The 16,883-nt window shown below is 41.2% G+C and overlaps 1 long non-coding RNA gene and 1 pseudogene across 2 annotated transcripts; both read left to right on the top strand.

The window, feature by feature from the left end:
* The first annotated feature begins 756 nt into the window (after positions 1-756).
* On the top strand, positions 757-5,047 carry LOC134459580 (E3 ubiquitin/ISG15 ligase TRIM25-like; annotated as a pseudogene).
* Positions 5,048-13,557: 8,510 nt separating this feature from the next.
* On the top strand, positions 13,558-16,883 carry LOC134459884 (uncharacterized). 2 transcript variants are annotated; one of them, XR_010036891.1, is made up of 7 exons: positions 13,558-13,781; positions 15,018-15,087; positions 15,405-15,497; positions 15,941-16,025; positions 16,176-16,251; positions 16,360-16,560; positions 16,808-16,883. It is a non-coding gene; the product is annotated as an uncharacterized LOC134459884 (long non-coding RNA). The 2 variants fall into 2 exon arrangements; XR_010036890.1 differs by lacking the exon at positions 16,808-16,883 and having other exon boundaries at positions 13,567-13,781; positions 16,360-16,725.

The following is a 16,883-nucleotide window of genomic DNA, read 5'->3' as shown; positions in this document are numbered from 1 at the left end:
ATACTTTACACTGAGTTTGTGATTTCCCCACTGTTATGGGCAGTGGAATAAGGGGTGTTTTCGGTGCTCCAGCACCCCCTAGGGGTAGACACACACAACTACAACACTGACATGGTAAATTCATGCACTTGTTTGTTTGTTTGTTTGTTTGATTGTTTCTTGGTTCATTTGTTTCATATAGCACCCCCACTTTTGAATGGCTTACCGTGTCCCTGCCCACTGTCTCAAAGTTAGTCTATACAGTTAATAGTGATTCTGTTCATAGACCCACTGCATCTCATGCTATATGCTATAGCATAGGATGTCTTTACTGTTTTGAGTTCTGATTCTCTAGGAACTGGGCTGTAGGGACCAGGAGAATTAGAGGGGATTTGTTTGCCTTTTCAGTCAATCCCTCCAGTAAACTCCAATGACTAACAAAAATAAATTAGATTACAGTTGAAGTTCATGAAGGCATACATTGAACACAGAGAATACCCATTTGCCATTCAAATAAATATACAGAATATCCACTGAATTTGGATAGCTTATTTGTGTAAATAAATGTATTTGGTTGGTATGTACATGAGTAATTTGTTGCTGTCCATTCCCAAAAATCTGAACTAGACTGAAAAGAAAGCAAATCAAAGACATCTTAGCTTTCCTCTGTCTCAACTCTGTAACTACTCAATAGGCCACACCTACTGTTATGTGAAGTGCCACTTCATCAGAAACGAAAGTGACATTTGCTTCCTTGTAAAGCTTGCGTCTTGTGTGTGTTTGGTAAGGTCTTTATTGTATAACCATGGCGAAAACTAACGTTTCGGTGTCACAAGATGAGTTCAGCTGTCCAATATGTCTGGATCTTCTGAAGAATCCTGTGACTATTAATTGTGGACACAGTTTCTGCATGGATTGTATCACAGACTGCTGGAATGAGGAAGACCTGAAAGGTGTTTACAGCTGTCCACAGTGCAGGCAGACTTTTACTCCAAGACCAGGCCTGGGCAAAAATACCTTGCTTGCTAACATGGTGGAAATGTTGAAAAAGTCAGGAATGCAGTCTGATTCTCCAACACTGACTTATGCTAAACCTGGAGATGTGGAATGTGACGTCTGTACTGGGAGAAAATGGAAAGCTGTCAAGTCCTGTCTGGTTTGCCTGTCCTCTTATTGTGACACTCACTTCAAGGCTCACAGCGACCTCTTCCCAGGCAGGAAACATAAAGTGGTCGAAGCTGATGGTAAACTAGAGGATCTGATCTGCTCTCAGCATGATAAACTGCTGGAGGTCTTCTGTCGCACTGACCAGAAATGTATTTGCCTGCTGTGTGTCATGGATGAACACAGTGGACATAAAACAGTTTCCGTTGCAGCAGAGAGAACTGAGAAACAGGTAAGAAGTAATCATTAACTGGTTTATCCTGTTCTTTGGGAAACACACTGACGCTGCCAGACATAGCATGCACCATAGGCGTAGCCAAGGGTGGGCCTGGGCCCGCCCACTTGACATCCAGGCCCTCCCCATTCACACTTGACAGTCAACTTTTGCCTCATTGAACTATAATTAATGGCATAGCACTGAGCGATAATTAATCATTTTGTCAAAAGTCTGGATCATCTTCTGTGATTTCTATGATTTCAATGTCAAAGTATCATTTTTGAGCGCGGTTTTATAATATCTACCTACACGCTTTCGGGTTGGGCCCGTCCGATTTTTTCTGGGCCCACCTGTTTTATTATTTCAGCCTACGCCCCTGGCATGCACATATAGGGACAGGGTGGTGCTAAAGCACCTGCCCCTTTGCCCTCCTGGACAGAACGTGCCCCCTTTTCCACAATGTATTGAGGTCATGTTTGGCCTGATCATCGTGAAATGCTTGACTATCATTACGGTAATAATAGATAATGGTGTGATAATAATACCTTGATATAATCCCATATATACTGTAGGCAGCCAGAAGTTCCACATCATGCGTCATATCTATAATCATGTGCTTTCCAAACAGAAAGAGTTGGGCCAAAGCCGAGTGAAATGTCAGCAGACGATTCAGGAAAAAAAAAGCACCAGGAGGAGCTGAAGGAAGCCGTCAGGGTGATGAAGGTGAGGGCGAAGTAGAGCTATCATGCACAGGAAGCACGAAAAATATTTTGTTTTCACATTCACATGTTATTTCTGTGCGATATACATTGCATGTGTAACGGAGTGGACATTGAATTATTATTTACCAAAATAGTAATTAGTAAGTTGGATCGATAAATCGCGACTACGCCACTAGAGAGAGATGTTTTTCCTTTAGAAAATGAATACAAAGCACACAGGTTCGTAAAAGGATGGCAGAGACAGGATTCATGGACAGTTAGCTGTCTTTTTATTATTCTTTGTATAAAAAGGTATAAATATGGACTCTTCTGGTCAACCACTGGGTGCACGACTGGGTGTAACACTTAACAAATAACGACAGACATGGAGGTGATGGTCTGTTCTTAAAATAAAGATATCACGTGGTCATCCCACACCCCAATGACAAAGTTCCCACCCTCTATCTCTACAAGTAAAGTACCACGGCACAGCAAACAGTTTACGTAGTTATGTAGCACAGCAACCCACACGAGTGATTAAGTAAACGATACACCACAGAACACGGCAAACCAGCTAATTAGTGAGGGTCGTCCCAGCACAGGGATGGTAGACAGCGCGATACCTAAAATAAAAGAACAAACCAAAACAGACAATAAGAGAAACAAAATACAGGACAAAGGAACTCACTTCCTCGGCTCCAAAATAAACAACAAAAAGAACACGTTCACTTCACACACACATCCACTCACTCGATCAGTCACGCAACCCCAGCACACCTGCACCGCATTCACAGATCAGCGCCACAAGCGCTTGGTCTTTAACAGGAAACAAAGCAGCGGCTCGCTGCAGCAGACGGCCCACGTAGGGAGATCATCTGCTGGTTACCTGCACACAACAATTTAACAGGCAACACATCAGTACACATATAGGCGCTCCATAATCAATAGCAATGGGACAGGTTGACAACATACCATGGGCAGCGAAGCACAATTACGCCCCAGCAGCAACAGGGGGGAAGGACCCGAAACGACACCCAGCGCAGTACCTGGCAAGGTAATGACAGCCAATGAGATGCATGTACGTTAAGGTAGCCTATTTTATGACCTAGGGATGACGGTACATACCAGGAAACATGCCAACTGCACGACTAGTCAGCGGTCTAAAAGGATGCTCGGCAGTAGTCCGATCACTCATCCACACAGAAGTGTTGAGACCGGCCACAAAGATTGCCAAATCCCCGCAGCGCGTCGGTGCCCATGGGCTCATACCTCTCCAGCGACACACTGAATACAGTGGCCCACAAACGATGAAATTGGCCGCCTCACCTGTTGTGCCAGGTAGCGCTATTAAAATATACCCATCACCAATTAGTGCTGCACCAATCCCCTGGACAGCTGTCACAGCAGACTGCCGCTGCGACTTAAAGCTGCATACCCTCATTGTGCCACACATGCAAATGCAGGCCTCTTTCCTTCATAGCCTTTTTCATTTGAAGCTTGTCTACCGTCACAGGGCAGAAGCAACTTTTTTTGGTTTTACCTACACCAACAGTTCTCTGAGAATTGTTCACTTGCCATTATTGCTCAGCAGTGTTTCAAACGTTCAAATAACCCTCTTGAGAAACAATGAGTGTAGTGACAGTGCAAAATTTAAAAAAAGAAAGAAAGAGGGAACTCATTCCAAATATCAGTAGCTGCTGATGGGGGGTGCTAACCTGTTGTGTTTCCAAACAGCAATCTGCTCAGGCATCAGTGGAGGACACTGAGGGGATCTTTGCTGAAATGATCTGCTCGATTCAGAGGAGATGCTCTGAGGTGACAAACCTGATTAGAGATCAGGAGAAGGCTGATGTGACTCAAGCTGAAGAACTCATGGAGACACTGGAGCAGGAGATTGCTGAGCTGAAGAAGAGAGATGCTGAACTGGAACGCGTCTCAAAAACACATGATCATACAAGCTTTCTGCAGGTAATCTGTCTGAAAAGCATACTCCATGTCGTTTGTCATCATACAAGGCCAAAACGTAGGAGTATATGTGCCAATTACAAAGAGCCAGGCAAGGAATGATGTAATGCATAAATGTTGAGTGAACAAGGTGAAAACACTGCGAAACTAGATTAAACACTGCAGGAAAAGGTATTTATCCATGTTCTCATCACTACATTGTCTCCCTGCAGAGTTTTCGGTCTATGTGTTCCTCAACTGACCAGGTCAGTTCATCATCTGACATCAGTGTCTGTTCTGATGTGTCATTTGAGAAAGTGACCCAGTGTGTTTCTCAACTGAAAGACAAACTGGAAGACTTCCTTAAACAGGGGACATGCTGTACTAGTGAGACTGGTATGTGGACTACTTACACCTCTCTAACTGTATAGATCATAGAAGCTTTTTGTGAAATTCATCTTAACATCTTGTAGATGTTAAGTGGACTAATTGATTTCCTGTCTTTGTAGCAAAACTGATCAGCCTGTTTCTGCCCCGGGCACCCGTGACCAGACAAGACTTTTTAAAATGTAAGTGCACTTTGTGTTTCCCAACATTTCACAATATATAACATGTTGGATTATGTGAAATTAATTCAGATTTTTGTGGACATTGGCATTGGAATCAGTTTTATTGGCCCTATATGTTCACAGGGAAATTGAGTGTGACAGATTTTGACTCTGTAGGCCTAATCATTAGTCTGAGCGAAAGCCGACTGTTCACCCCGTCAAACAGTCTGGCGAAAGCTAAGAGGAATCCGTCTCCATGGAGGGTGGGAGATGGTGCGGTCTTACTCAGCCATTTAAATTCATTGGAGTTCCTAATTCAAATTAAAACTCATATTGTGCTTTATTAGCACGACTGTTACGATATAGCATATAAGAAAACAAAAGTGTGAATATAGTGTTACCTTAACCAATCAGTAGCGGACTTTGCGTGTGAGTTCTGCGTCATCACTCTCATCTGTTTGCTGATTGGCTAAACAGGGAGCGAATCGAGCTAGGAGGGTTTCGCCAGACTATGTTTGGAGCCAACATTTTTGGGTGGAGTGCTTAGGATGGCATCGCCAGTTTGTGATCTGGATGTTGAGATTCCAAAGGTGTTTTTAAAATGAATACTCATTTTCAATTTTAATTTTGAATTTGAAATGTTTTGCGAAAGTTGTAATATTTGACGCGCAACTAAACACACCTGACCATGCTCAGAAAAGGTAGATTTCAAGAAATATTACAAACTTGGTCATGTAGTAGGTATGTTAATCAAGGGTCCTTCTAAATTTCCTGTGAGGTGGTCTTCTGGCACAAATGAACAAAATAGCTCCTCAAATGTTTGCTGCTGCACATTAACGATATAGGAACACAAGTGACAGATTTAATTCCCCAACTTACTGACAATATCTGTTAAAATGATATTCAGTTTCTTTTAGTCACTGTTAACCAAGGCAAATGTAGGATTATGCCAAACTAGTTTCTTTTGTTGTGTTGAGATTTTCGGGGGGCAATCGCTATTCCGACATAGCGCTATTCCGACATGCCGCTATTCCGACACTTTTTAGGGGTTAGGGTTAGGGTTAAGGTTAGGGATGTCGGAATAGCGGCATGTAGGAATAGCGGCGGACGGTGGAAAACGTGTCGGTATTCCGACAATAGACATTAACGTCAGAATAGCGACATGACGGAATAGCGCCACGTAACCGAGATTTTCACCTGTTTTGAACAGGTTGAAATGTAGTTCAAAGTTTCACCATTTTTTATACCCTCATTATTTTATCAAAATTGATTAAAGGTGCACCGTGTAATATTTTTTTGTAATTTATATCCAGAATTCATACTGCCCATTCAAAATGCCAATTCATTTTTCATGAATATCACCAAGAGGCTTCCGCACACTGTTCACATTTGCAGTTTTACTTGCGACGTTTGGGTCTGTGACCTTTCTCAAGCAATTCAACCAAAAGGTCACAGACCGAAATGTCACAAGTAAAACTCTGCAAATGTGAAGTGTGCGGAAGCTTCTTTGTTTCTATACGTTGGTGACCCAGTGGATCCACTCCTATGCACCTGGCAAAAGGAGATGTGCAAGAATCCTAAAAAAATAGTCATGAATATTTACCACCACCATCAAATTAAAATTATTCATTATGACTGGGAAAATTGCACTTTTCGTACATGAAAAGGGGGATCTTCTCCATGGTCCGACATTTTTAGCAGCAAAACTCACTGCAATTTGGTTATACAAGTAAATATTGGTTTATTAGATATTCAGGATAAGATCACATTTGGTAATAGGCTGCACAGTTTCAATGAGCAGCATAGTTTCAGTACCCATTCTGGCCACATTCTACACAGTGCACCTTTAAANCAAAATACGCTGTGCCATGTTTGTAAAAGGATAATGTATTTAACTATGTTGTGTGTCTATTTTTAAATGTTAACCTCTTTCTACTAAAACAAATCAACACAAAACAATCAATGTCATTGACCCATGTGTCAAAAAGTGTATACCCCCAATTATTTCAAACCAAGTTGTGCACTTCCAATCAATAGCTTGAAATTATACAAATGGGTACTGCACTCATTGAGCTGGACAGAAGATTGAAAGCCAAGCAACATGTGCCACACGTTTATTACATAGCCCTACATAAAAGTACATGTTTTAATCCACGGTATGCTGGAAAATTCATGGAACCATTTGAAAGGTCTGTTTCAGGCCTTTCAATAGGTCTGTGGCATTTATACATTTGCACATTTGGTGTCCCACCATGGCAATTTTAAGTAGCTGCATGAATTTCTATAGGACCTGTAACTATGAATTCACAATTGATTGTCTCTGCTTCAGTGTACAGAAGTGTCGACTGCATCAGTCACTGCTTCTGCATGCATGGAGATGACACAACATCAGTGTACAGCTGCAACTGTCATTAATACCAAAGGCGGCTATTTTGATTAGCGAAATAGTTAAATACATTTGGGCCTGTTCTGTATGTTGCTTTGAATAATATTGTCTGCTAAATGTACTGTAATATGCTGTCTATAAATGTATTCCAACATCACTCATTGCTTGGGCTATTGTATGAATTCACTTAAGAATGCACTGCCACCATAAACTGTTTTTTTTTTATTTATTTTTAAAGATATTTCTGGTGCTTTTTGGGGCTTTATTTGTGACAGAACAGTATGGGATAGACAGGAAGCAAGCAGGGAGAGAGAAAGGCCCCGGCAGGACCATAAACTAACTTTAAATGAAAGCCAAAAGCGTCAGGAAAAAGCATGGTGGGGGTACAGTGTGGTGTTCTAAAACTTTTGGCTGGTAGTGTAGGCCTACATAATATATAAAATACAGGTAGGACATGTAACACTTGGCATGGACCACAAAATGCCCCCAATAGAAAACAAAGTGAAGATACAAGACCTTTAGAAAAAGTCAAAGTCAAAGTAGGCCTACTTTACTGTCAAAATTCTGTGTGAAGCATTAGCACAGAAGATTGAAATTGCGTTTACTATTCTGCAATGTTCTGTTAAGAAAATATTATATAGAAATAAACAGACAGACAGACAGACACACACACACACACACACACACACACACACACACACACACACACACACACACACACACACACACACAAATGTGTGTGTGAGGATGTTAAATGTCAGTGTCAGTTTGAAGTACACACTGTAGTAAGGATAGACCGATATATATATCGGTATCGGTATCGGGCCGATATTTGCATTTTTTAAGTGTATCGTATCGTAATGCGTGTGGTTTTGGTCGATTCACAATATTTATTATTTTATGTCATTCGACATTTAATTTTTGTATTACTTGGTTGTTAGACATTACTTGATTGTTAGAGTGGGTGTTTAAATGTTACAAGTTCTACCTCAATTTGATAATGTTAAAGGAATGTTTATTTTTAACCCATATCGGGTATCGGAAATCGGGTATCAGTCAAGGGTGATGAAAAAAAAAAAATCGGTATCGCATCGGCCATTAAAAAAACTGTATCGGTCGACCCCTACACTGTAGTGTGGAAGATGCAGTACATGTGAATATATTCATGAACACATACAGATTTTAATTACATGTAATGTCAATGCTAATCATAACATGTTAATATCTCCTCTCAAATCTAGATTCCCTTCAACCTACTCTAGACCCACTCACTGCACAGGGAAGACTTCATTTATCTAAGGGAAATAAGGAAGTCATCGCCAAGCATGTGATGCAGCAGCTTCCCAATAATCCAGAGAGGTTTGACCGGCAGCAGGTGCTGTGTAAAGAGAGAGTGTCTGGAAGATGTTATTGGGAAGTGGAGTGGAGTGGACCAAAGACAAACTCAAAAGAGGTATTCATTGCACTTTCCTCTGAAGAGATCACCAGGAAAGGACATGACACAACATTGTTTGGACACAACCAGCACTCCTGGTGTTTGAGCTGTTCATACTCTTCCTACTCTTTCATACATAAAGCACTGGAAACCAAACTCAATATCATACCAAGCTCTAGAATTGGAGTGTATGTGGATCACAAAGCTGGAATTCTGTCTTTTCACAGTGTCCACGGTGACACAATGACTCTCCTGCACAAAATACAGACCTCGTTTACTCAACCCCTCTATCCAGGCTTTTGGTTAGGAGAAGGATCCAAAGTAAATCTACGCAATTAAGAATGGCTTTTGGTTGTATGCAAGAAATGTGTCTCATTTAAACAGATAAATGACAGGGTTCAGTCTTTCAACTATGGATATTTAGAGCGAAGGAATCAACCATCAGCTCTAAAACTGGAGGATTCCAGCAATGACTTAGGTCTGAATGCCATTCAGTCATGGTGTTTAGTGCGGAACATCCCATTAATGTTTGGTGATGTAGTCCAGCAAAATGATGGTCACTGGCTGTTGTTGATTTTACTATTGCAGATTATAAACATTGTATTTTCCCCATGTGTGACCAGAGGAATGACCGTTTATTTAAAACATCTTATTGTTGAGCACCATCAGCTTTTTAAACAGCTATTTCCCACCAAGAATTTGCTACCAAAATTCCACACAATTATTCATTATCCACGATGCATCCAGAACATTGGTCCGATAATTCATGTCTGCTGCATGAGGTATGAAGGAAAACACAGTTTTTTCAAAAGGCAGAAGAAATGTTTCAAAAACATTACATGGTCTTTAGCAAAGAAACATCAGAACTATATGGCTTATCACTGGGAAAAGTTCACGAATGACAGGTTGACTTTTGGCCCAGGAAAAATGAAACCAATATCATCGTTTCCTGCCAAGGAGCAGCTTTCTACTCGCTTCAACATGTCTTTTTCCACCCTGATACGATCCGTATCTTGGGTCAAGTACTTTGGTACAGAGTATCGACTTAATTTGGTGATTTGTACAGAAGTTATAAATGACATGCCAGTTTTCCAAAAAATTCACTCAATTGTTGTGCAAGATGACAATGTTTTTTTAATTGTAAAAAAACTGGACACTGTTTGTTTTGATGAACATGTTTATGCGTTCAATGTGGCTACACCAAGAGATGAAATGTTTGCCATAATCGATGTTCATGCTCTGGTCTATTTTAAACCTTTCGACTTACAAATGGCGCATAGTGAGGATAACAAATACTATATTGTCCCATACTGCCATTTCCTGTGAACTTGATGCATTGTTTTCTAAAATAAAAACTTAAATCTTAGCTAATCAAGAATGTGTCTGTCTGATTTGTATGGTTTGATAAAAAGCAAAGAAGCAAAGTTGACTAGCTGGGAATGAACTCCAAATAGAGTTAAAATAATATGAATCAATCAAGAGTAAAGATCACTCTGGGAAGGGTTGTTGGCTTAGAGAGTAAATCCTTGTCTACTCCCAGTAGAGTTAATCTAGATGGTTATGTAACTCCATGTAGAGTAAGTTTAACTCTGAATAATTGACTCTCGGAGCAGAGTCAAATTGACTCTGTGTGGGGCGGGACCAATAGATATCTGAGACAGAGTCAAAATGGACTCTATTAGAGTTAAAAACAACTCTGGCAATTTTACTGTGCAAGATCAAAAGTAATTCTATGCAATTAAGAATGTCTTTTTTCCAAAACCTCCCATCAATTTTTGTCTCATCAATTGTCTTCATCTCTTTTGTGTGTTTTTGTTGTGTCCTTTGTGTTTCTCTCACTCCAAACTACTTTCTGCTTTTCTACATCATGACCAGAAACTGATCCGTATCAGTTTGAATACATCATAAAGGTTGGACTGGGCCTGGCTTTATAATTCATCAACTCAGTAAGTTGATTCTGTTTGTATCTCCTGCTATGCTGAAACATAGGGTGCACTTACCGTCGTAGCCTCTGGTTGCGTTCCAATATGCGACCTTGCCTCCTCCACTTGTGCTTGTCTCCTCGTACCAGGAAGTAATATGTCATGATGACATCACTGACAACAGCATTATATTTCAATATCTCGCAAAAGCTCAATTGTAGAGTCTTTTTCTCATTTGCAATTGGGATGGTGAATGAAAAACAGTCCCTCAAAAGTTGTTGTGGCTAGGCTGACAGCTGGGAAACTTTAGGAGGGGCCAGGAGGCGGGACGAGGAGACAAGCACAAGTGGAGGAGGCAAGGTCGCACATTGTAACGCACTCTCAGTGTCTGTGGGAGACAATGCTGGTTTGGACTGCTGGGATCAGGAGGAGATCATAGGGGAGAATGCTGTTCCAGTGCAGATAGGCCACTCTGGGTAATATGGCAAAAAGGATATTCATACAATTAATGTGTAAGTTCTTTGTGTAGCCTTTATAATTTAGAAGGTGTTGATTAAAATAAAGGCTAGTTGTGAATATGCCAAAATGGGGTTTGTGTCTTGTGCATTTTGTGTAAACACATAAATTAGTGTTAGAGCATATGAGTTAAGGTACAGCATGTGTGTGTAGATCGTGAATAGGAAGATACCTGTGCTGTGTGGAAAAAAATGATTAAAGATGGCCAGGTCAACTTTCTTCCCCTGCCTCATTGGTCCAAACAGTAAAACAAATATATATTGTAGGTTGTTTTGCCATGCGCTTCCTACAAGGATGTAGGGATGCACGACATATCGGCCAGATGTATCGGTATCGGCCGATATTTCACATTTCTCAACACATCGGACATGTTAATGCCGATGTTTTTTTTTATATAAAAGATTGAACTTGACGGTGACTTTCATTGTTTGTCTTCTACATTGTGACTATTTTTTTAATCTAATTTCATCACAGGGAGTTAAAAAGTGTTTTTGGAAATAAGAGGACATTCAAAAATTCAGTTTGCATCATTGTGAGTCTGTATTAAATGTTATCTCTTTAAAAACAAACAAACATCGGTATCGGTTAATATTGGTTATCGGCCAAAACCGCAATATCAATATCGGATATCGGTATCGGCTGAAAATGTTTACATCGTGCATCCCTACTCAGATGTCTTTACCACAGTCAGGGCACAGGATGTCGTCTCTCTCCGTCAAGAAGCCGCGGCCCACCAGGGACACAGAACACTTCTTGCAGTTGAATCATTATGCCACTGGCGCTCCTCAAACGAGATGTACTTACTCCCACCAAGACCAACAATTACTGTCCAGGTAAAGGCTTCAAAGCCCCCAAAATGAAATTAAATGAAATGACAATATTAAAAGTACTGTCTGCAGAGGCATTAGGCCTTATTTTACTAATTTACACAGATGCGGATGTATGCCACCTACAATATGTGATGCATTAAAATAACGAGAGTTACAAAATAGTCATGTGTAAAATCTGGAATAAATAAATACAAAAACAACCACATTGATTTCATATAATGAAAGCATTTCAAGTGCAATAGCTTACACTTGATACAGTGTGTAGTTCCACCGAGTTTGTAAATGAACTGCAAATGTTGCCTGTACTGCTAGGCCTATTCCTTCTTGCACTGGATACACATGGCAAACTGCTTCGCATAGCAGGCCACGCAGAAGTTGTTGTTATCCTTGGAGATGAAGCTCTTGGTGCCAATGGGATGCTCTGGCACGCGAAGCAGGTCTCAGAACATCCCAAACCAACTTTCTACTTTAACATCAAGACCAAAGGCTGTAAGGATACCTCACACTGGTTCTGTGTTTCCCCCACTGTCTCAAAATGACTCTGTACCGTAGTTAGTGGTGATTCTGTTCATAGACCTCCACGGTGTCCCCTGCTATGCTTTAGCATGCAGTTTCTTTGCTGTCAAAAAAGCCCTGTTCTGTAGGGGTTGGGCTGTTGGGATCAGGAGGATCAGAGTGGAGTTTGTATTTTATGACCACTGGGTGGCAGTGTAGAGGTGCTGCATTGGAGGGAACTATGCTCAAGGCATAGAGCAGGGCTATTCAATTGGCGCCACGAGGGCCTCGTGCGGCCCAGATGCAGTTCACATGCGGCCCAGATGTGGCTGTATACAACTGTAGCAGTATACATTTCAGTTTTGATACTGCCATACAACACGTACTTTTCTTGTGAAAATGCTGATTGTCTCGTACATTGACATTCAATGTGGCTAGGTTTGAGGTTAGAGGAACATGTTTAAAAATTGTTTGTAGACTACTGATATCAAGTGCCATTCCCGTCTTAGTGATGGCTGAAAGTGTACGGCCCAATATACGTTCTTTGTTTGGAAATGTGGCCCAGATGAAATTCTAATTGAATAGCCCTGGCATAGAGGGTTATTTGCAGAGGCCCCAAATAAAGATTCCAACTGAGAACCTGGATTACTTCTTTATTAAAGAACACATAACATTAGGAGTTGTTGCTGTTTCAGTTCTGGACATAGGCCTATTGTATGTAAATGTCTGGTTCCTGTGTACCTGTAGACAAGTCATTATTGTGGATAATAAGGTGTATAAAGGATATTCATATAATGGCTGTATAAGCTGTTCACCAAAATGACACAGCATTGTTATCAATAAAAGTAATAAAAAATCTAAAGAGACCCTTACTCTATGCAATAACTATGTGAAAGGCAAGAAACTGGCTTCTATTTATTTTCATATTACTTTTCAAGTGGCAAAAAATAATCTGAAAGTACTTTCCCCTATGTGTGATTGTCTGTCCTCCCTTCCTAGCCCTTCCCACTAAACATTGGACGTCGTATAGACGTTGAAATTAGGTCTAAATTGCGTCCGTCGGTCCATGACCAGTTTTGGACCTTAGAATGACGTACAAACTAGGTCCTTTATTTGGACGTCTAATAATGACCCTATTTGTACGTCATTATGAAGTTCAAAATTCGGACGTCAGTCTAGGTCACTTTTTTGGACGTCAAAAACAGGTGAGGGAAATCGACATGATTGTTATTGTTGCTGTTGCTTTTTTTTGTGCTTTGTTTTTAAATAGGCCATAGTAGTTTTCCTAGTAGGCTATTTTTTCTGTTCACATCGGGTGGGGAAAGAGAGATACTCTCCAACGTGCAATGCACCGTGGGACACACTACCTAAACAGATGTGTCAAAAAAAAAACACACATTGGGATGTGTAGACAGCATTGAGAGATTATGTGTCATTTTTGTGTAAGATTTCACAGAATGTGTGAAACCTGAAGTTAAGAGGTTCATTTCTGGGTCGTGCTAATACTACAAGTGAGAAACTAACGGCCGTTTGGCTGTCCAATCGCGTGACTGTGGACATTTGAAAGCAGACTTCCGCCCGCCTTTTCTACCGTTGGAAATGCAAGATGCGGCGACTTGACTTCAGACACCGAGAGAGGCTGGCGTAAGTAATTCGCTTTATTGGTAATACGCTATAATTTCGTAACAATTACGTGTGTTGCCGTTAATGTATGGTTAAAATCAAACCCTGCTTCACAAGTTTTGCTGTACGAACATTGGAACAGCCTCAGTGATTCTGTGAACATTAAGCTAGCCTACAATCAGATGTAGCTAGTTATTGATACTCTATACAAGTCAGTGTGATACTCAGTTAGCTATTGATCTTTAACGCTTGCACTATAAATTATATGTATTTTCTTTTAATTCACATGTGGACTAACTTAATGGTTAAAACGTGTTGTGTTGGGAAAATTAAAGGTTTGAAATGTGATATTGGATGGTTTGCTAACATTGGTTGCTAATAGGGTAACTGATAATTAGCTGGTGTGGAAGAAATCAGGCGGCACTTAACTGATGTGAAGTTTGAAAGCTATTTTCTGAGCATGAAAGAAAGTCTGACAGGATTTATGTAAGGATACTGAAACACCACGGATGGATTGACGTAGAGCTAGTACTGGTATCTATTCTACTAGTGGGGCAAAAGTGGATGCTGCTAGTAACAGCAGGTATCGGAGGGGGCAAGACAAGGGCTAGCTAGCATAGAGGCGATTTTAAACTTCAGCGCTTCAAACGTAAGCAGTTCTGCGTCAAATCACGTAAATCAGACCACCCGCCACCCTCGTACATGATAAAGAATAGCACCAGTAAAAGCAAGCAGTATCCCACTGTTTTGTGTTGGCTCGATGAAAGGTGATACAAGCGAATTTCCGAATCACATTATGTCGGCTTGGTTGTAGTTGTTGTGGCCAGTCAATATACAAGCTTTGAACCGTAGTTCCATGTAAGTGTCGTGGTTTTCACCGTTTCAGTATGTAGTTGAATATGGTAGATCTGGGCAACTGGTCAACGCTGTCGTGTTTTGTCTCGGTAGACCTCGTATGACGGTGTTCAGATGGAGTTGTTTCAGATGGAGGGTGCGACGTGCCAGATGTACGCTGTTCGAGGGATAAAACGGCCACGCACGAGATTTTGTAGGCAATGGTAATTGGTGACGATACCATGACATTTGAAAAGAAGATTCAAAGTTTGAGTTTTAGGTGGCAGAGTAGAACAGCTGCGTGTGAAGTGTGGCGACTACCAAGGTATCAACACCAGTTATGGCTACAGGATTTTTAAAGTACCTTCAATGCACTGGGCACTAACGTGCTCTCCCCCCCTCTCTCTCTTCTCTCTTAATCAGGGCCCAGGTCTTGTGGCCACATCTGTCCAAGCTCCTACTCTGATTGAACAGTTGGATGATCAGACTGATGGTAAGTGTGTGTGTGTGTGTGTGTGTGTGTGTGTGTGTGTGTGTGTGTGTGTGTGTGTGTGTGTGTGTGTGTGTGTGTGTGTGTGTTTCCATGTGTATCATATTGTCTATGTGATCATGTGTCTAATTGCCATCCACTTACAGGCCCTCTGCCTCCTTTCATTTGTTTTTTTTAGATTTTTTTTCCAGATTTTTTTTCTTATTGTTGTATTGTATGCAATTGTGATAAATATGTTACTGTGATATTGTTATAACACAGAGACTTTGGTAAATGTGACATTTAAGTACTGCTGTACAATTTTCTGCTCTCATTTTCAGATGAAAAGTGCTACACAGTTCTCACACATATTCTGACTCCGAAGCCGCTGCAGTGTAAAATCTGAGATGTCTTTTCTGGTTGATTTTGTGCAGGTATTTTTCAAAGGATAGTTACTTTTAAAACGTCTTTTAATCTTTAAAAACACTTTCATGCAGAGCCTCTGTTAGGACCTCATTGCGATACAGAGTTATGACCTTGTCACCAAAATGTCAATGACCATATTTTAACCTGCTATTTAAGGCTGTCATAGCCATATTCTTATAACAATGCAGTTAAGTTCAAGAGAACTATAGTTTGGTGATATGGATCCCAAACGGAAGGGAACAGCAGCGGTTTGTAGTTGTAGAGAACTAATTAGCGCCAAGTGTTGTTAACCTGTTGTTTCTTGTTTACCTGTCACAGTAGCCCATAGCACTTTTTCATAGAGAGCAACTTGGTCAGTAAATATGTGCCTGCTGTACAAAGTAGCAGTATTTGGATGAGTTACAGCTAACACGGACGGCAAACTTGAGACTGTATATTGTGTGGTTGACAGATTTCTGACAGCGATGGTGAGGGAAGCAGTGTACCGAACTCTCAGATGACTCGGACCAGGTGACCAAACCCATGCAAAGCACAATGTGAGTGTACACACACACACACACACACACACACACACACAGACCATGAGTCAACATACAATATTTTTCCAATTTATTGCTGTATGCTTACCATATCCATCATGTTGATGTGTGTTAATGCATCCTTGTGTGTGTATGTGTTGGTGTTAGGACTGTGCTGAGGCGTTCCGCCCCCCTCCCCCTCCACACCACTCAAGGCACGGCGGCGGCCCAACCGCAAACTAACGTGAGTACACAACACACACACTTGTGTGCATGCCACGCACTGACACTTTCTCTACAGTGACTTTTCAACTTTCCTTACATTGTGTGTGTATGTGTGTGTGTGTGACAGGGAGATTAACATGAGGCTGGATGCGCTTGGCTCCCTGCTGCGTCCATCACCAGAGGGGCCGAGATTGCTGCGGCAGCTAGCCAATTAAAGGAGGAGTCTGACGATGCAGACATCGCCATCGTATGCAGTCCACGCCCTCGCAGGAAAACCAGCCAATGAAAACGCTTGCAGCAGCATCAGCAGAACACACCGGCACGACTGGTAAACTTAAAGATACGCCACAGACCAGACATACACCAAATACAACTAGCACAGGTACACACACACACACACACACACACACACACACAGCAGTACATCTGTTTTGTATAGCGCTTTGCCTAGTCAAAGACTTTTTACAGGAAGTATTATAATTCTGTTTTATAGTTGGGGGAAGCCATGGAAACCCTAGATAACCCTATACAGCTGATGTGTGTGTCAGTAATATTTATGTGTATGTGTGTTGCAGACAGAGCTTCTGAAGCATGCCGTGGAAGACCTGTCAGTCAAGCTAAAGGTCCCATCCTCCAACCTGCTGCTGCTGC

This window comes from Engraulis encrasicolus, chromosome 12 (genome assembly GCF_034702125.1).
Source record: "Engraulis encrasicolus isolate BLACKSEA-1 chromosome 12, IST_EnEncr_1.0, whole genome shotgun sequence".
Taxonomy (NCBI): domain Eukaryota; kingdom Metazoa; phylum Chordata; class Actinopteri; order Clupeiformes; family Engraulidae; genus Engraulis; species Engraulis encrasicolus.
Note: the sequence above shows the minus strand (reverse complement) of the source record. Positions and strands in the feature narration are given on the sequence as shown.